General features: G+C 42.0%; 1 protein-coding gene and 1 long non-coding RNA gene across 47 annotated transcripts in view; one reads left to right on the top strand and one right to left on the bottom strand.

Moving 5' to 3' along the window:
* Positions 1–20,857, bottom strand: part of NRXN1 (neurexin 1) — a 986,669-nt gene that overhangs the window by 765,472 nt on the left and 200,340 nt on the right. The gene's annotated exons all lie outside the window — the stretch shown is intronic.
* The window catches only part of LOC310758919, a 438,564-nt gene that overhangs the window by 154,610 nt on the left and 263,097 nt on the right, over positions 1–20,857 (top strand). The window lies entirely within an intron of this gene.

The following is a 20,857-nucleotide window of genomic DNA, read 5'->3' on the forward strand; positions in this document are numbered from 1 at the left end:
CAACCATGTTTACTCAGAAGTAAGTCAGATTGAATTCAGTGCAGCTTACTTCTAAATAAGTGGCTTTAGGACTGCAGCCAAACCAATAAAAGACTCCATTTCTCTGGGATTGCATTGATTCTTTATTAAAACACATTTCTAAGATTTCCAGTGCAGCTTTTACCAAGTGTCTAGGTTCGCTGATGTTCTCTGAAATTAGGATACACCAGATTGTATTTGTACCACACAGAAAGCTTACAGATTTGGTTTTCAGGCTTTCACCTGTGATTAATGATGGTAATGTAACCAAATCCCCTATGATCATTCTGTCATTAGATGCTCAAAAGGCCTTTGAAAAATTGGGATTAATTAATTATCCCACTCCAAAAAATGGATATAGGACCAACGTTTCTGCAAGCAATTACTCAAATGCACCAACCATCAATGACTACTATACATACAGCTTTAAATTGTGCATCCTACTAAACAAGGGCTGCCTGATTTCCTATCTTTTATTTGCATTCATTGTCAGGCCTTTGCATGACCAATCCAAGTTAGCTTCTTTGCAAATACTATGTAAACAGATCCCAGTCAAAGAATTCAACATGTTAAAAGATATATGGAGCAGTTCAACTGGGATGAATAATACTGCAAATATTGGGTGGTATTCAGAGCTAGCCTTACTCAGAGTAGACCCATGGGTTAATTAATTTCAGTGAGTCTACTCAGCGTAGGACTTCGTTGAATACAACCTGCTGTGCCTAACTGTATACAATATTTGCAATAAGAATATATGCCTGTTGCAAGTGAAAATGATTGCACTTCCCAAATGCAACTTTCTTTCCCAGACGTTCTCAACTGCAAAACCATTATCACTGGGGTGGGGTGGGGGGCTAATGCCAAAAACAGATTTTAAAGAAACACAATGCACAGTGACGTCAAGAGGGGAGAAATGGGAATATCAAACTCAAACATAAAATGATAAGGAGCCCTACCAGATGAGAACAAAGCCCTAGCCTGCCTTGCATCTTGTTTCCCATAGTGGCCAATCACATGCCTCTAGGACATGCATCCCCAGACTCGGCCTTCCAGTTGTTTTGGGACTACAATTCCCATCCTCCCTGACCACTGGTCCTGTTAGCTAGGGATGATGGGAGTTGTAGTCCCAAAACAGCTGGAGGGCCGAGTTTGGGGATGCCTGTTCTAGCATGCTGTCTCTGATCTTGGAGGTCGCAAATGGTCAACAATACTAGTAGGCATTGATGACCTCCTCAAATACTTAAGATGGCCTTCCCTTCAAAACAGCTTCTTCACTCTCGCTTGCAGCAGAATCACAATACAAAATCTAGACAAAAACACTTTTTCAGTATGGAAGATATCTGAGCATTTTAATTAGTTTCCCCACTTCTGCTACTAGTTTTTATTTTTATTGTCCTCTTTTCTACGAAGTACAGAAAAAAAAACCCATTTAAATAATGGGGTGCCCAAACTTAAATAAAATTAGAGATTTCTTCCTTTATTTATTAAGAGGCCCGACATTTTCTGTTGAACCTATGCAACTGCCTGCCATAAAAATAAATTGGCTGCAAATCTGTCTCATCAAACATTTTAATACAAATGCCAGTTACACAACAGCAGGGTACTTGTTCTCCCACAAAATTGATGGGGTGGGGGGCGGGGGAAGTACAGCAACAATATTGCATATTTTATATATCTATAAAGGCCTGGTTTCCAGTACCTATAACACTGTAATTACTATATTCTGTGGAACCATCAGCAATTTGCAAGGAAAGTGGCATTCAGCGATTAACTATTTGATCCAAACAACCAATAAAAACTGTCTCATCTAAAGCTGAAAAAATAAGTATTAAAACTCGCAACCGATATTTCTTTAAAGAAACAATACCTATACCATGAGAAAGTGTTCACTAAATTATGATTAAGATTTAAAAGAGAGGAAGAAAGTTGGTCAAGATTGTGAAGCACATGGGAAACTTATATCAAGAATGAACAAGAATGAAAAGAGAGGAAAAAAGTTGGTCAAGATTGTGAAGCACATGGGAAACTTATATCAAGAATGAACAAGATAAATGATGTGCTTCCATTTTTCAGCCTTGATCCTAGATTATCTCTGCTGAATCACAGAATTGTAGAGTTGGAAGTGAACCCAAGAGTCATCCAGCCCAAACCCTGGCAATGCACCACAACTAAAGCGTCCATGACAGATGGCCACCCAATCTCTGCTTACAAACCTCCAAGGAAGGAGAGTCCACAACCTTCTGAGGGAGACCATTCCAATGTCTAACAGCTCTTAGCATCAGAAAGTTCTTCCTGATTAGCTGGAGTCTCCTTTCTTGTAACTTGGAGCCATTGGTTTGAGTCCTACCTTCCAGAGCAGGAGAAAACAAGCTTGCTCCATCTTCCTTGTGACAGCCCTTTAGATATTTGAAGACAGCTAGCATATCTCCTTTTAGCCTCCTCTTTTCCTGGCTAAGCATACCCAACTCCCTCAACTGTTCCTAATTAGATTTGATCACCTTGGCTCTTCTTCTGAGCACCTAGCTGAATATTATAACAATTAAGATATCTATGTAAATACTGGCACCTGGGCTTCCATATCTTGCTTTCCCACCTGCCACCCCCAACCAACCCATGTATATCATGCCTATTAGATTGTATTCAGCTAAGTTACACTGGAATTAATGGACCTGACTTAGTCATGCTCTTTCATTTCAATGCGTCCACTCCGAACAAAAACTTGGTTCGATGCCACCTTATCTCATTGTTTTAAATGTTAATTTAGTTGGCAGAAACATGAAATGGAAATCTAGAACGTATTTATAAATGTGTCATGTATAAATGCATAAAGTAAGTAATAATAATAATGAAAAGCTTAAAATGGCAATTTCTCAGTCTACAAAGCCTCTGTTTTTGTGACAGACAGAGCTATATGGCCTATATGGTCACTGCCTTAACTGACCATTATGTGAAAAATTGTTCTTCAGCTCATTTCACTGATGGGCTGTATTTAGTGTGGAAGTGGAAAGAAGCTTGTGCAATCAAACTTTCCTTTTCCCAACTGCACAGCTCACCAAAGACTCTTCAGAGGGTCAGGGTAGGTCTCTCCTGATCTAGGTATTGGCTCAGAGCAGAGCAAAAGCAGCAGTGTTAGCCTACTTTTGAAAAACAAAATAGCAAAGGTAATATCAACTAGCATAATAGGCCTTGTACCTATTTGGCAGGTTTCATACCCGGGGTACCTCCCTTATTCTCCTGTTTTCAAACTGAATGTCCACACACATAAAAAAAAGACTAGGCAAAGGAACACAGTTTCTATTTTCCCACCCCAAACCTGTAAACAATGCCCTTGCTAGAGAACTGCTGCACTTATTTTTCTGAAAGTTGGCAGATTTCATCCCCTCAGAAAGCACAGCCACACCTGCAATCAAAATCAAATTCTGGCAGGAAATGGGGGGAGGGACCTAGACCTTTTTTTGGGGGGGTGAAACAAAATAAGTTTCCTACTCAAAAAAGAAGAAGAAGAAAACCTGTGAAATTTGGCAGGATTTATCTACTCTGCAGGGACTCATTTGCTTGAAAACACCATCCAATTATTGGGGGGGACTTTCAACAGCAAATAATAATAATAATAATAATAATAATAATAATAATAATAATAATAATATGTATTGTTCCCTCACTTACATGAAAGTATTTGGGTTCATGTTCACATCTTTGTGAACACAAGTGTGCACAGATCAATTTATTAAACTGTTTAGTATGTACATATAGACTCTCCTTGAGGGCAGGGGGTGTTAACTTTTGCTCATTCCAGGCTCCTTCTCTAAGATCTTGTAGCTGAGCCAGCATCTTTTTAGTTCAGCCACCAGAGAAGGGATTTATGCATTATGTAGCTAGTTTAAGATGCTGCTCTGTTGTGATTTTCTGCTGCAGACCAGCTTAGCCAGGTGCCTTAGGTCTGAGTCTAATGCACTAGAAAAATTATCTTGGGTCACTGTAAACAAGAAAATCAGACAAAAAACCCCCAATAATTTTGCCAAATTTTAAAAAATCTGCCTGGACAGAAGTTATAATCCTGAAAAAGAGGGCGTGCCTGGGGAAAAGAGAACATAGGACAACCAGACCTGTGGAAGAGGACATGTCCTGGAAAAAGAGGACATATGGCAACCCTAACTATGTGATCTGTTAAAAGTGCTGTCAAATAAAGAAAAGGGGGGAAACACCGTAATGATTTTTTTGGGGGGGTAGCAAGTTCATTGTGCAGTGTCATGTGCCAGCTAATGTGATTTTATTAGAAATTCATTCCACATTTCCTCGATTGCTGTTACTGAAACAAATAAAAAAGAGATGAAGTGGCTTCAATCTCATGCATTAACTATAATGAAAGCAACGTTCACTCCCAGAGACAAGCTCAGTGGAGTGAAGAAATAAAAATCTGTAGCTAGAAGGAGCCTGCTAACCTAGCCTCTTTTTTTTTCCCTCCAAAGAACAAAATCTTTCTCATCTCCCTTCATGCTCCTGCGGTCTAGCTGCTCTAGTGCTGTTCTATTTAATTTTTTTAAGCCTCTCTCTTCATTGTGGCTTCAGAACAGCCAGATCCGAGCATGATGTATATTTCAGGCATGGATGTGTGAATACATGGAGTATGTGCATATACACTTTTAGGTGAGGTGGCCATGAGTCCTCCCTCACCAGTCCCTATTTTAAAGATGAACAACCGTAAGAAGGGAAAGCAGGAGAGGAATTTAAGGGGTCCATCAACAGTTTACCACCTTTCTAGCTGTTTGAGGTCACCTGGTTACAGTTCCCCCCACTACGGTTAGACTTACTCTATTTCCATTTAAAACACAGTAGTGATTTCCAGCAGTAAATGAATAGATACATATGTGAAAGGCAATGTAAACTGGGCAGTTAATGTGCATAACGACCAGCCATTGTGCACATTCACCGGGCTTCATGTGTGCACATTTCCCAGTTAATATACACAATCACCCACAGGCTTTGGGAAATGTGCAGATATTGGCTGCACTGTATACATTCTCTGGCCATTATGCATGATCTCCAACCGGCCTTGGAGAATTTGCATATCTTGACGGAATTTTGTGCACTCTCTGGGCAATATGAACATCCTTCAGTCAGTATGCAGAATCTCCAAGAAGATGTTGTGGGCCATGTAAGATTAGGCAGTGGGCTGGACGCATCCATGTGTGAATGTGTGCTTACAGATTGCACACTTCTGAATAAGAGGCAGAAAAAGGTATATTTCTTGGAGACTATGGATTCTGACCAGAGAATTCACATATTATGTCATGTTGCACACCGCAAATCAGCTGGCCATGGAGCCAAGGGACAGTTATCCAGTAGTATTTTCTGGAACTGACCCCATAAATGGGAATGAAATCACCTTAATACAGTGCTCTCATCCCCTTTGGAGAGCACAATAAAATAATTGCAATTAAACATTAAAGAATATATGTGTGTGTTGCTACTGTTTCAACTGCAATGAGTTTCTTCCGCTTTTAACTTCCATACTAAGAAGTTTCTACAAAGGCTCTAAAATATGGAACTGAACATATACCTATGCAATATATATTTATCAGTATATTTGGCAAGGGGTTTTTTATTCCCCTTTCTCATATTTCTTCCGGTCCCTTTTGCGGTTTTGTTGTTTCTTGCTGCAGCATCACTATATGGCATATTGGGTTTTCTTTCCAACTTAGATATTGGAAAAATTTAATAAAATCCATGCTTTTTTAAAAGAGAGAGAGGGAGGGAGAGAGAGAGAGAGAGAGAGAGAGATAACAATAAAGGAACACTGCTAGCCACACAGCACAGTTTGGGCCATGGCATAATGAAACATTTATGTTCGTTTCATATAAATCCCACTTTTCCCTTCCAAAAAAGCTTGGAGCAATTTTCTCGTGGCTTTTTCACCAGGTCACGGCATTTTGAATGGTGTGGAGAAAGTAGACAGATTATTATTTTTCTCCCACCCATCTTCACCCTCTTCCATAAAACTAGCATTCAGGGTCACCCATGGAAGTGATTGACAGTAGATTCAAGACAGTCAAATGAATGTAGTTATTTATGCAACACTTAATTATAGAGTTGATTGCTACAGCGTGTGCGATGATGGCAAGGGGCCCAGAAAAAAAATATGGAGGGTGTACCTACTCACAGGTATTACCCATGAAAGCTACCAAGAAATTCTGTACTTCATAGGCAGCAAATCCCTGGATACAAGTTGCTGGGAATGAGGCAGACAAAATAATTTATTTAAAATGATTTAATCATAAAAAAACCTTCCAAGCAGTTTCAGTAAAACACTATAAAATGTTTGTTAAAAACACAGGTAAAATGAGATAATAAGAACAAGTTGACCTAAAATGTATCAAAATATAATTAAAATCAGCAGTTAAAAAAAGAAACTTAGTAAATAAAATTTACCTGTTCAAATTACATGTCTGGCTAAGATTTTCCTAAACAAAAGTATTTTTAGCAGGCAGCTCCCTAATATCAATGGGAAGGATGTTCCAGAGAGTAAGGAATCAGCTAGATTGATAAAGAAAAAATGTTTTATATGCGGTATAACAGTGTGACACCAGATGGCGCTGTGGCATTCCCTTTTTGCCAATGTGATTTGTCATTATAAAGGTTACAACACATTTTTTCCTGAAATGTTCTTTTGGTGTGTCTAGATCCAGCCTAGGTGCTGCCACACTAAAGGAGTGATTCCTTGCGAGAACAAAACAAACATTATATATGGCACTTGAAGGGCTCCTGGCTTCACGCTCTGCATGTAGACAACCTGGAAGTGTCTGGAGTTTGCACTTGCCCAAGGATTAGCACGAGTGAAACAGGGTTCCTTCTCCCCTCCCCTTTCCCAAATCTACTCTGAAGAACAGAACAGAATCACGGGGCTCATGTGGAGAACATTCTGTTGTGCAAGGAGAAATCCTTGCTGGAAAGAAAAAATTGCTGTAGCTCTATATTGCATATAACACTGACTAAAGATTCTATGACCATAGTTGATGTATGGAAGTGAGAGCTGGACCATAAAGAAGGCTGATCACAGAAGAATTGATGCTTTTGAATTATGGTGCTGGAGGAGACTCATGAGAGTCCCACGGGCTGCAAGAAGATCAAACCTCTCCATTCTGAAGGAAATCAGCCCTGAGTGCTCACTGGAAGGAGAGATCGTGAAGCTGAGACTCCAATACTTTGGCCACCTCATGAGAAGAGAAGACTCCCTGGAAAAGACCCTGATGTTGGGAAAGATGGAGGGCACAAGGAGAAGGGGACGACAGAGGACAAGATGGTTGGACAGTGTTCTCGAAGCTACAAACATGAGTCTGACCAAACTGCGGGAGGCAGAGGAAGACAGGAGTGCCTGGCGTGCTCTGGTCCATGGGGTCACGAAGAGTTGGACATGACTAAACAACAACAAACCAGTGTTGAAACCAGATTACTGAACTAGAAGAATCGTTTTTTCTTTTCTTTTCTGAAAATGGAAGGGTTTTATGTTCTCATTCCCAGAGCATGGAGAGCTGGTTGTTTAGCAGGATGTGTCCTCGCAGCAAAGGTGGGAAACTTGTGGCCCTCCAAGTTGGTGTAGGGTTACAACTCTCCATCATCCAAAATGAAGAAGCATGCTGGAAGAAGCATTCTGGATTTTGAAGGGATCAAAACCTTCCTCCTTGCAACAGTGGCTTGGGGAACTGCAGCTGTGTTTTGAGAGCCTTTTAGATCACCCACTGTTTGAGAATGCTGGTGATGTGTCATTCCAGGCATCAGTAATGTAAAAATCCCAGGTCACAGCATGGGGGAAAGGCATTCAGTTCAGCTGCTGCAACCTTGTTTAATCCTATGTGAGAGTGACAATACAGTGAAGGGGGGGAATGTTCATTTTAGAAGGTGGTTACATGGCACCATTGTGAGGGAGCAAAAAGCAATAATTTCAGAGGGCACCCACATATATCTGTATATTCACTTATATACAAGGATACTCTTGAACTGTGCTTGCATACTATGTCCTCTGCAATGACGGAGAGCCCAAAGAAACAGGTTTCTGTTTCCCAGTGTACCTGTGTTTGCAATCTAATGGGCAAGGTAATTCATTATGTATCAAAATGCCCCTTACATCATGAACCGAGCTTAAAGTTCCTGGTAAATATTTTGTCTAGATTAACAAACTGTTCTGATTAAGAAATTATGGGGGTTTTTTAATTAGAAGATTTAATTAGAAGCTGTATATGCATTAGCTACAAGGAAAAGCAGGGAAAGAATTCAGGCAGTTACTATAGATATTTTTAAATGATTTTAGCTAATTAGGATATCTGTATCTTAACATTTTATTTCACTGTAATTGGTCCAGAGGCTGGCAACATAAGAACAAGACTTTTCTGTGGTGGCTCCGCGTTTGTGGAATGCTCTCCCCAGAAAAGCTCACCTGGTGCCTTCATTACATATCTTTAGGTACCAAGCAAAAGCATTCCTCTTTTCCCAGGCCTTTGGTTAATTAAATAATCTATGGCCTTTTAAACTGGGAAGGGGGTATTACTGTTTTTGTTTGCTATGGTATGCTTTTTTTGCATTTTTACAATGTTAAGCACCCTGTGATCGTCAGATGAAGGGACTTATATAGATTTAATAAATAAAATAAATAATAAATTGGGTAATAGAAATTTAGGGATGCGGATGGTGCTGTGGTCCAAACCACTGAGCCTCTTGGGCTTGCCAATCAGAAGGTTGGCAGTTCAAATCCCCGCGACGGAGTGAGCTCCCGTTGCTCAGTTCCAGCTCCTGCCAACCTAGCAGTTCAAAAGCACGCCAAAAAAAAGTGCAAGTAGATAAATAGGTACTGCTCCAGCAGGAAGGTGAACAGTGTTTCCATGCACTGCTCTGGTTTCGGTGTTCTGTTGCGCCAGAAGCGGCTTAGTCATGCTGGCCACATGACCTGGAAAAACTGTATGCAGACAAACGCCAGCTCCCTCCGCCTGTAAAGCGAGATGAGCGCCGCAACCCCAGAGTGATCTGCAACTGGACTTAAGTGTCAGGGGTCCTTTACCTTTATCTTTTATAAAAATTGAATATGGAAACCCCTGCGTGAAAGTTGTCATTGACAGTACAGTTGTTGATGGTATCTCTATAAGGAACCTGATAAAATATTACTTCAGTTTAACTGAGGTGCAGGTGTCCCCTTGCGAATCTGGGGCTGATGAACAAATTCACCCTACAGTGGGAAAAGTTCGTTCATTCATTCTTTTGATTTGTATGCCACTTTTCCACAAAAAGAATAAAGCTCAAAGCAGCTTGCATCAAAGAAAAAGGGGTGTATTTCAAACAAACACTACCAAAACCATTTCATAATAACACAGCAAAACAATAGCATGCATAATAATGGACCTAAAAGCCACACTCCAATACTATATGTAACAAGAAATGCATCACCCAATAGCAAAAGTAACTAGGGAGCTTCACAGTTTCACCTTAGTCCTAGAAATACCCCTCCATGATGTTGCTCACAGTCCCTTTCCTGCAGCAGTTGATGAAAGCCCTGGGTTCTTGGCCAAAGCTAAATCAGAAAAGGAGATGCTCCTACTTCAGGGAAACATCAGATAGTGTACAGGTAACCATGGAGAACTCCTGATGGGATTCTATGTGGGGGATGCTGGCCCAGCACATAGTGTACTGACAAGAAGAGAATTTGCTACTTCAACATGGGTTGGAGTCAACTGAGCGATCCTGAAGAGAGAGATTTGTTTGTGACAAGAGGTTTTGCTTGCCGACAAGCTTTTGCTGTTGTTTAATCAGCCAGTCACTTTAATGATTATTTGCACTGCTTAAAAAAACACACACACAATGAAATTTTTAATTACAGGTAATGAAGAAGAAACCCATGAAGACTGAAACACAGAAAACAATAAATAAAACTCAGCCCTCCCCCTTTGAAGAAGAAAACCCAACAATGGTTGCCTATTTCAACGCAATGAAACCAAGAGGAGAAACCATTTATAAGTATTTTATAAGCATTACAATCACGAAAATGTAGCAAATATATAAAAGCACTGATGCACACTGAAGCATGTTAAAATGAGAAAACCTACCGTTGATGCTTACAGAGCACTTAAGCCCAGAAACTAATTGGCAGCCAGTGCAGTCAGGCTAGGATTTTTGTGAGCATCCTGGACACCCAATTCTGCACCAGCTGGAGTATCTAGACCAGGCTTCTTCAACCTCAGCCCTCCAGATGTTTTTGGCCTACAACTCCCATGACCCCTAGCTAGCAGGAGCAGTGGTCAGGGATAATAATAATAATAATTTTTTATTTATTCCCTGCCCTTCCCAGTTCAGAAAACCAGGCTCAGGCCGGCTAACAACAAATTTAAAACACTTAATTGATGCAACAAAAATAGCATAAAATACAGTATAAAACATGAATAACAATAAATTCAGAATACAAAAATCAATTTTTTTTGGGGGGGGGGGAACCATCCAATACACATTAGATGATCACCAGGGCTAGCTGGCTAAATTAGTCCTATTTGGACCAGTGAGGAGACCAGGGGAGAATTAGCTGTGGGATCCCAGAGTGGGCAATCTTCATAAAAAGGGGAGGGGGAGGAAAGGAAGGGGAATAAAAGATCAGGCTAAGTTCAAGTTGAAAGCCAGGCAGAATAGCTCTGTCGTACAGGCCCTGCAGAAGGAAGTTAAATACTGCAGGGCCCTGGTCTCATGGGACAGAGCTTTCCACCAGGTCGGTGCCATCACTGAGAAGGCCCTGGGCTTGGTGGAGGATAATATGAGTTCCTTAGGGCCTGGGACCTCTAAACTATGATTATTCATGGACCTTAAGGTCCTCTGCGGGGCATACCAGGAGAGGCGGTCCCTTAAACGGCAACTGTAGTCTCAAAACATCTGGAGGGCCGAGGTTGAGGAAGCCTCTTCTAGACCTTATTCAGAGGCAGCCCTACGTATAACGTGTCGCAGCAATCTAACCTAGAGGTTACCAGGGCATAGACAACAGTAGTTAGGCTACCCCTGTCCAGATATGGGTGCAGCTAGGCCACCAGCCAAGGCTGAGGGAAGGCACTCCATGCAAGCGAGGCCACCTGAGCCTCAAGTAATAGCAAGAAGGACCACCAATCTTACATATCTGCTGCTCCAGGTTACGTTGAGGATAGATCCACCATGGGGTGGGTGGCTCCCAAGGCAAATCAGCCTGATCAGGGGAGCAGGGCACAGAGCAGTGCACAGCCCTAATATTGACATCCTGGCCACAGGAATGGATGACTGGGCAGATTCACACAGGTTATGTATATTTTTTGCTGCTCTTGTTAAAGCCTTGAATTTCAAGGAAAGACTTCATATAATCTCCAAGTTATCCCATTCCAAGTCTACTGCATTTTTTGCAGTGAAATGAAATGCTGCGAGACTCTTGTTGCTTAAAATCAGTACCTGGAAAGAATCCCACAGCCTCGCACATTTTTAAAAATGTATTCAAACTGCAGCCGTAAATCCTTGAAAGCCTTTGTATAAACTTTTACGAATGCTCCAATGAAAGGCATTGTACCTCTCAGTGTCACGATAAGCTTTTGAAAAGGTCATACTTGAGACCACTTCCTTCACGCTAAGTAATCTGTCTTCTTCTGACATTATTAACATTTCAGTGTTGACAGAATGCTTAGGAGGCTCTCTGGAACTGGGTATTATGGAATATAGAGACATTAGCGCATGGCAAGGGAAAGGAAGCAATTCATTTGCATTTTTAATTGCCTAAAACCTTTTTGCTGAAAGTTCAGCTCATGCCATGCCTCACCTGTCTAAGCTCCATATAACCCTGCCAGCCGGGTGTAATTCTAATATGAAAGACAGATTCCCCGCCTCTACCCGAAATCCGGATTCTTTAGACAAAAGAAATACGCTAAAACCTCTGAGATGCAAAACCATGAAACTCAGCTTCACTTCTTTATGCCAGTAACAGAAAACAATAGGAACAGCAGACTTTGATTATTTGTGATTGGGATGTGAGAGAATAGCAGAGGGTTGGGATTTACTGAATGTTCTTCGTCATATCTGTCAACCTGTCTCCAAATTGCCCGTGGTGCTCATACTCTCTTGCCATCCTGGTCCACTTCTGAACTCTATAGGGCAGTCTATCAGTCTTAACTCAGCCAAAGCAGCAGGTCTAGATCTTATAATGTCACCACAGCCCACAGAGTTCTCCATCTAATGACATATGATGACAAGATGCAAAAGTAGACAGAGTTCCTGTGTCTTAACTGTGTAGAATTTTCTTGCCTGCGTGATGGGCTCATCATGAAGAAATTCCTTGTTCTGCATGGTAAGTGTAGGATCCCTGCATCCCTCTACATTCTGCTTACTGAACAACCCCCTGGGAACATAGGAAGATGCCTTATGAGGAGTCAGGCTATTGATCCATCTATTGTCTACTCTGAGTGTCAATGGCTCTTTGGGGTTTTCTCACCTGGAGATGTCAGGGACCGAACCTGGGGGTATCTGTATACAAAGCACAGGCTCCACCCCTAAGCTGTGACCCTCCCTACAACCTTTCTTCTTCAAGCATCCAAGAAACAGATGAGTGGCCATCTGTCATGGATGCTTTGCCGAGTTTCCTGCATTCCAGGGGGTTGGACTAGATCAGGCTTCCTCAACCTCGGCCCTCCAGATGTTTTTGGCCTACAACTCCCATGATCCCTAGCTAGCAGGACCAGTGGTCAGGGATGATGGGAACTGTAGTCTCAAAACATCTGGAGAGCCAAGGTTGAGGAAGCCTGGACTAGATGATCATTGGGTTCCTTCCCACTCTACAATTCTATCATTCTATGAATATGAAAGCTGCACTATTTCTATGGGCACCCTGCCCCCACAACAGTCTAGCCTAAGCTTTGCATACTGACAAATGGCTTCACGTCATCTTGTGTTCTCAGTATGGAAATATCACTTAAGAGAGAACCTAAACGGCTCAGGATTGCAATACTTTAAGGATAGCTTTAACCCATATGAACTGACCCAGTTCCTGCAATCATTCTCTGAGGCCTTTCCAAGTTTGCCCCCTACATGAGAGGTCAGGAGGGTGGCAACACAAGAATGGTCCTTTTCTGCAGTGGCTCCCCACTTGTGGAATGCTCCCCGCCCCCATGGAGACTCGCCTGGCTTCTTCATTACAGATCTTTAGGCACCAGGGGAGGGGGGACATTTCTCCAAAAGCAGACCTTTGGCTAATTAGCATCCTATGTCTTTTTAAACGCATTTGCGGGAAGGGGGATTATTGGTTTTTTTGTGTGTGTTGTGCATTGTACATTTTTATATTTCAATTTTTATTAATTTTCCAAATTATGTGTGTTTTTCTATTGTGAAGCTGTGTGATCTTCAGATAAAGGGTGGCACAACAATTTAATAAATAACTATACCAAACAATAACTGTCTAATGCCCATTTTATATTCATTGTCAAATCGCTGCATGAAAATATCCATTCATGCTAACAGATCGCAGATGTAGCGCGTAAGGCAAAATGCTTAAATAGAAGAATGTTAATGCAAGTTATTTAGCAGTTATGTTCAGCTCAGGCAAAACGAAACATTCCTCTATGCCTTACAAATTCTGCTTGTGGAATTCATTGCCCCAAGACAGTATCTTGGCAGCAATGGCTTTAAAAGGGGATTGAATGAATTCTGGAGGATACCAACAGAATTTTGGTGAACCCATATTCAAAAGCAATGATTAGACTTGATGAAGAACAGGAGATGGGCATCTCCATCATGCCCTGGTTGTGAGTTTGCCAATGGAATAATTTTCAGAGACAGCTACAGCAGATGGACTTTCTGGACGACCCAGCAAAGTACATAAAGATTTTTTATGAGCTTTTAACCCTTGTTTGTTGAATGGGTCATAAATAAAAACAGCAACAAGCCGCCCAGCCAACTGTAAGCCGGATAGTGAAAGTGAAGGCTGTGCATGCATTTTAACATCAGTGCTCAGTTTCAAATTGTCAAGTTTATCCATCAGTTCTGACGGCAATTACTTAATTTCTCAGCTATTTTGGTAATCGCAGATAAGCTGTCCTCAGGTGTCATTTGCACAAAATCTCATTACTTCTCTACCTGCCAGGCTTAACATGGTTAATAGTTTGGCATCCATTTTTAGCATAAAACCTGTGTTTTGGAGATAGGAGGTGGGGGGAAATAACACAGAAAATTTCTAACATATGTCAGAGAGTTTGAGAGGTTTATTCATCAGTGCAGGAGAGACTGATATTGCTAATGCATCATGGTGATTTATGGGAAAGGCTACCGCCTTTCAAGGTAGTATGGTCCCATCACAAAAAATGCTTGTTAATCCTACAGAACTAGGGAATCTCTCATTGTATGTGGGAAAAAGGTAAAAGGTAAAGGTAAAGGACCCCTGACAGTTAAGTCCGGTCGCAGATGACTCTGGGGTTGCGGCGCTCAACTCGCTTTACTGGCCGAGGGAGCTGGGGTTTGTCCGCAGACAGCTTTTCCAGGTCATGTGGCCAGCAGGTCAGCATGACTAAGCCACTTCTGGCAAACCAGAGCAGTGCACGGAAATGCCGTTTACCTTCCCACCGGAGTGATACCTGTTTATCTACTTGCACTGGTGTGCTTTCAAAGTGCAAGGTTGGCAGGAGCTGGGACTGAGCAACAGGAGCTCACCCCGTCGCGGGGATTCAAACCGCCAACCTTCTGATCAGCAAGCCCAAGAGGCTGAGTGGTTTAGACCACAGCGCCACCCGCATCCTTAAAAAATGGTACAGTTCTCCAATACAGTCAAACATCGGTTCTCGAACACCTCTGCAGTCGTACATTTCGGCTCCCGAACGCCGAAAACCTGGAAGCAAACGCTCCGGTTTTCAAACTTTTTTTGGAATCCAGATGTCCGACACAACTTCTGCTTGAGTGCAAGAAGCTCTTGCAACCAATCAGAGGCCCCGCCTCGGTTGTCAAACGTTTCGGAAGTTGAACGGTCTTCCGGAACAGATTACGCTTGACAACCAAGGTTTGAATGTATGGTGGCATGAAGCTATCACCCCTCCTTAGGCAATAGCTAATTGTGTGCGCACAGTAAGTACATCTGCATAGGGCTTTCCCCCCTCTGCATGGTCTACATTAGTCTACATATCCCACACCACACCTTCCATATGCTGATAAGTGGGGCCTTCAGCAAAGTGTTACAGTGTGGCATGCCCCTGTTCAAGACTTCAGACCCACCATTCCACTTCCATCAGCCAGCATTCTGCCACCACTGGTTTGGCCTGGATTTGCAAGAGGCAGGGGGTGAGCCCTAATGGGGGAAAACTCCCAGAAGGAGCCCAGTAAGGTCAGGGGTCAGATCCCCATAAAGACCGCCTGCATATTCCTGCATTGCCAGGCATTGGACTAGATGAACTTTGGGGTCCCTTCCAGCTCTACAATTCTCTGATTCTATGAAAGACCGCAGGCTTTTGACTGAATGCTGGAAGGGGGAAATGGAAAGCTAGAGGCAATGGTATGGAATATCCTGGGAGAGGTCATGGCTGGCTTGAACAGCAGCACTCTACACTGCAAAATTCTGTTTCGGGCCTTTCACATGCTAAGCATGTGATTATCCCAGCTCTGCCTGCTGAGAATTCAGAAGGCCCTTCTGCTTATAAGAGGAGAAGGCAAACTAGAGAGAATCGCAGTCGTGCACGCAGCAAGGGAGGGGTTGCTGGCCACCTACTCCTCCCCTTCCCAGTTCCTTGGGGAAATTAGGCACTAAAGATAGAGGTGAGCCGAGATAAACAATGGACAGAGAAAGCAAGCCATGTGCTCCGCCTTCCCTGCATGATCAAAGGTGATTCCCCTCCGGCTTTCTCTTCCTGGAGGGCAGGTGAGCCCTCAGAATTCTCAGCAGATAGAGCTGAGCTAATGTCACAGGGTGAGCAGCAGCCGGTCTCTAAACACAGTGCCTGATACCACAATGATGCTTTACTTTCCAGTCTCATCACAGTTTTATAAATGATTTCTCCCCCAATAGGATATGGTCGCAGGAGGTTTCCACCAGCAGCACAGGATCTGCTCCTGATTTTGTGCATCGTTATCACAGCGGTTTTCGAAGACTGCAGGTTGTCTGGTCTTATTGCTTGTTCACACTGCTGGCAACAACTGCAGGTCCACTGCATGGTCCCTTGGTGGTCCGCTGTACCTGCCACGAGCAAGTGTCCCAGCTGCATTGGGTGAGAAGGTCTTCCACACAATCACAATGCATGTACGTGCAACCCATTTCCTTATCTGTAACATCCTTCTAAAGTGGTCTTTGTGGCAGCAGAAACCGGCTGCATGAGTGCATCCATCAATCATGTCTAAGAGAGGTGAGCTGTCCCAGATTGCCTCCACAAAATCAGCACACACCTGTTTTGTGCTTCCAGTCGCTACTGGACATATGTTCCAGCTCTTAGATGTCCTCTTCAGCATCAACGAAACGTAGAAAAACTGCAAGCCTAGCTAGAACCCATAGCTGCCAACTACAGATATCATGAGGAGCAACCATCCTTTCCCTGGCTTAACTATGTACAGTGGTACCTCGGGTTACAAACGCTTCAGGTTACAGACTCTGCTAACCCAGAAATATTACCTCGGGTTAAGAACTTTGCTTCAGGATGAGAACAGAAATCGTGCTCCGGCGGCGCGGCGGCAGCAGGAGGTCCCATTAGCTAAAGTGGTACTTCAGGTTAAGAACAGTTTCAGGTTAAGAACGGACCTCCAGAACGAATTAAGTACAGTGGTACCTCAGGTTACATACGCTTCAGGTTACAGACTCCACTAACCCAGAAATAGTGCTTCAGGTTAAGAACTTTGCTTCAGAATGAGAACAGAAATTGTGCTCCGGCGGTGCAGCAGCAGCAGGAGGCCCCATTAGCTAAAATGGTGCTTCAGGTTAAGAACAGTTTCAGGTTAAGTACGGACCTCCGGAATGAATTAAGTACTTAACCTGAGGTACCACTGTACTTAACCCGAGGTGCCACTGTACTTTCTAAAGGAATATATTCTGCAAAAGAAACGCCAAACCCCCTCTATATTAAAGTCTTTAGACACCTTGCTCTGGACTTCAGTACCTTTTGAGTTGAAGCTGACAACCACAAGCAATAGGGGCCTTTTCATGATGACACTCGTCCTTTGTACCACTCCCCATAGGAGCCTGCTAGGCCAATTCTATATGGGCTTTCATGAGGCTTATAAAAATATTCTTATATGTCCGTTGGGGACTTATGTAGTAGTTTAATTTTCAAACACTGCTGCTGACTGTGCTTTTACTACACATTTACTGCTGATTGTGCTTTTATCAGGGTTTTTTATCTACTTTATGTAGGGCCAAGGCAAAACCCCTCACCCTATTTGCAGGGCAGCGGAAATGGCTGGGTTGCGTGTGTGGTATTTTGGCCTATTTTTCAGGAGAGCAAACACATCGCTCAGTGCAGCTCCTTGTGGCAGACCTCATTTTCTCCCTATGAAAAGTCTCTGGGAACAAAGCGATGGATTAGGGTTGTTCATATAGTGGGTTCTGAGAAAAGAAATGATGATCCCATTAGGACCTCTGGTGACACATAAGGAGTGCCCGCCCCCCATATTTTTTTCCACAGAATTCAAGCTGAAAGTCCTCAGCGTTGAATTTATTATTTCGGTCACAGACCAGTTCCAGCCCACATACAATAACAAGGAAGTCATAAAACACGATAGAGATACATTTGAATTTGCAATTAGGTATAACAGGGACAGGGACGCAGGTGGCGCTGTGGGTTAAACCACAGAGCCTAGGACTTGCCGATCAGAAGGTCGGCGGTTCGAATCCCCGCAACGGGATGAGCACCCGTTGTTCGGTCCCTGCTCCTGCCAACCTAGCAGTTCAAAAGCACGTCAAAGTGCAAGTAGATAAATAGGTACCGCTCCGGCGGGAAGGCAAACGGTGTTTCCGTGCGCTACTCTGGTTCACCAGAAGCGGCTTAGTCATGCTGGCCACATGACCCGGAAGCTGTACGCCGGCTCCCTCGGCCAATAAAGCAAGATGAGCGCCACAATCCCAGAGTCGGCCACGACTGTACCTAATGGTCAGGGGTCCCTTTACCTTTATAACATGGACAACACAGATATAGCAACAGTTAAAATACATATAAAAATTAAAACTTAGTCACTAACATGTAACCTAAAATTGTAATTTAAGGCCTTAGTCATTACGGTAGCACAGCTTGTTCCCAAAATTTTATGGCAATTGCACAGAATTTGGCTACCTTTAATGCGATCCCAGGATCCTTGTCCTCTACCAGGGATTTTGGACATTGAAGTTTGGATTCATTTAGAGATTTTTGCATAGCAGGGGTAATAAATACCGAGTGTATATCCCCGTAGAAACAGTCCTCAGCATTATATTATTTGTTTTTTTATGTTGGGGGTTTTTTTTTTATAAGATATTTATAAGATATTTATTAAAGTTTTAAAGGTTTATATAGAATAGAAAAAACAAAAAACAGAAACAGCAAAAATACATACAAAACACATACAACAATAATTTCAATCCCTTATATTCATAAAACTTACTTTCCCGACCTCCTCATACCTCCCCTTTCTGTATTCCAATCTCTAATTAATTCAATTCAGCAAATCCTTCCCCTAATTTCTATATAATTTTTGACCTTTCTTTTCTTGATTACATAATCATTACAGCTAAAAACCATTTAATTTCTGAATCAACATCGTTCTAACATTCAATAATTTTACAATGTTTCTTAAGATAGTCCTTAAATTTCTTCCAATCTTCTTCCGCCGTCTCTTTTCCCTGGTCTCGGATTCTGCCGGTCACTTCTGACAGTCCCATATAATCTATAACCTTCATCTGCCATTCTTCCACGGTGGGTAGATCTTCTGTCTTCCAATACTTTGCGATGAGTATTCTTGCTGCTATGTTGGGTTTGTTTTTGTGTTTTGTTTTGTTTTTTACTGCTGTAAGCTGCCTAAAGGATTCTGGTCAGCAGAAAGGTGGGTTTCAAAAATACAGCACAATAAACATGACTGTGGACTGAGCTGAAAGCAGAAAATGGGAAAGGCTCTCAAGTCTTGTTTCTCTCAGTAAATTTTTTAACAGACTACAGAAATTGCTAGTGAAACTTTGACCTTATTTCTTAAGCCCCATAAAGGCTTGCTTGCTCACAAAACCACAGGCAGGCATTCTTCAGAAATTACAGAGTTGTTGAAAGCTCGGTGTTCGTGTGACCACCTTTCATTTGCTTCCTATAATTATCCAGGCAACAGGACAGGTATGAAAGCTTCCATTTCTTCATTTTCTAATTATTCATTGAAATGCTTCCATACCCCAAAAGCCCAGTGTGATTTAATAGCATGTCCCTCCAATTATGTGTTTAGATTCATCTGCACAAAAGCGAGCTCCATCATTATAGTCAAAAGTGCAGAGGGGGGGAAAGTATAGGCCTTTACAAATCTAAAGAAGACATCCCGAGGCACACTTCTCTTTAATCTCTCAATATATATATATATAAATAATTTTATTTTTATTTTTTTTAAAAAAACTCTTTCTCCATCCAAAAGAGTGTGTGTGCACATTATTATTATTTCTTCTTTATTGTGGCAGATCTATAAATTCCAGCCTCCTTATCCACAGAACAAGATGAGAAACTGTCAAGGCGCTAAGTTTGGCTGGTGGAAAATTAATTTGGGTCACTCTGTAGTGGAGTCGCTATGGCAACGGCATGCAAAATGTAGCAAGCAGGCACTTCATCAATGTTAATATAACATTAGGCATTCTCCGCGAATTTTTAATCAATGTAAACTATAACGCAACCTTCATAGCTAAGCCCGAGTTGAAAAGTGAAGCTCTCAGCCTCTCCTTTGTCAAATCCCTAAGTAACATCATCATCATCATCTCCCCATTTTCCTCACACTATTATATTAAACCTTCATATTTTTTCCTATTACAGAATTATCTTATAAAGGAAAACTTCACATGTTTTGCAACTCGCATCAAAAGAGACTCCTTCCCCCCCACTGGCCCCAACCTCAGTTTTTTTTTTCCCTTTCTTTCTTTTCTGGATGTAAATATAAAATAACAGATGGTGGTCCAGGAACATGTTAAGTCCATCCAATGAAAACTGTTTATTCTGTAAATTCCTTTGGAGGGAGTGGGGAATGGCTAAGCAAAAGAAATTTTGTGAAATTTTACTTCCGGTGAAACTTGGCACATTGCATATGCGTGGGCTCTCAACAAAAATAGTCATTTTTCTTGCTGAAATTCTTGTGTGTCTCTTGAAATCCCTGGCATGCTTTGCCCCCAAAGCACCATCCTGCATTGAATATGCAGTTTGGTTGTGATGAGGAAGTTACAGAGGAAAAGCGAATTCTCACTAGGCTGGTCTGCCCAATGTGAGGCTTCTCCTATGAGAGCCTCCTTGCTTGCTTGAGGAAACCAAAACAAAGCAATAAACTCCACACACAGAGACATCTGTACTGTACTGTATTGTACTATACTGTATATATATGATATATATATGATATACATCTGTACTGGAATTGATTTTAGATGTCTTAATTGTTTGATCCTATTTGTTTTTTGCTGCCCTGGGGTCCTTTGGGAGGAAAGGTGGGATATAAATTAAATCAAATCAATCAAATTAAATTAAATTGATATACATATCCTATTCCCCAATGTGTTTAAAGTGCTTCCCAATGGAGAACATGGTTTCAGATTTAAGCCAGTGGGTATTTACATGCCCAAGTATCTGAGCATCCATACATCGCTTTGAAAACAATTCTTCCACAACCTAAACATACAATGATGCTGGTTCAGGTATTC

This window comes from Podarcis filfolensis (assembly GCF_964270895.1).
Source record: "Podarcis filfolensis genome assembly, chromosome: 3".
Classification (NCBI taxonomy): Eukaryota; Metazoa; Chordata; class Lepidosauria; order Squamata; family Lacertidae; genus Podarcis; species Podarcis filfolensis.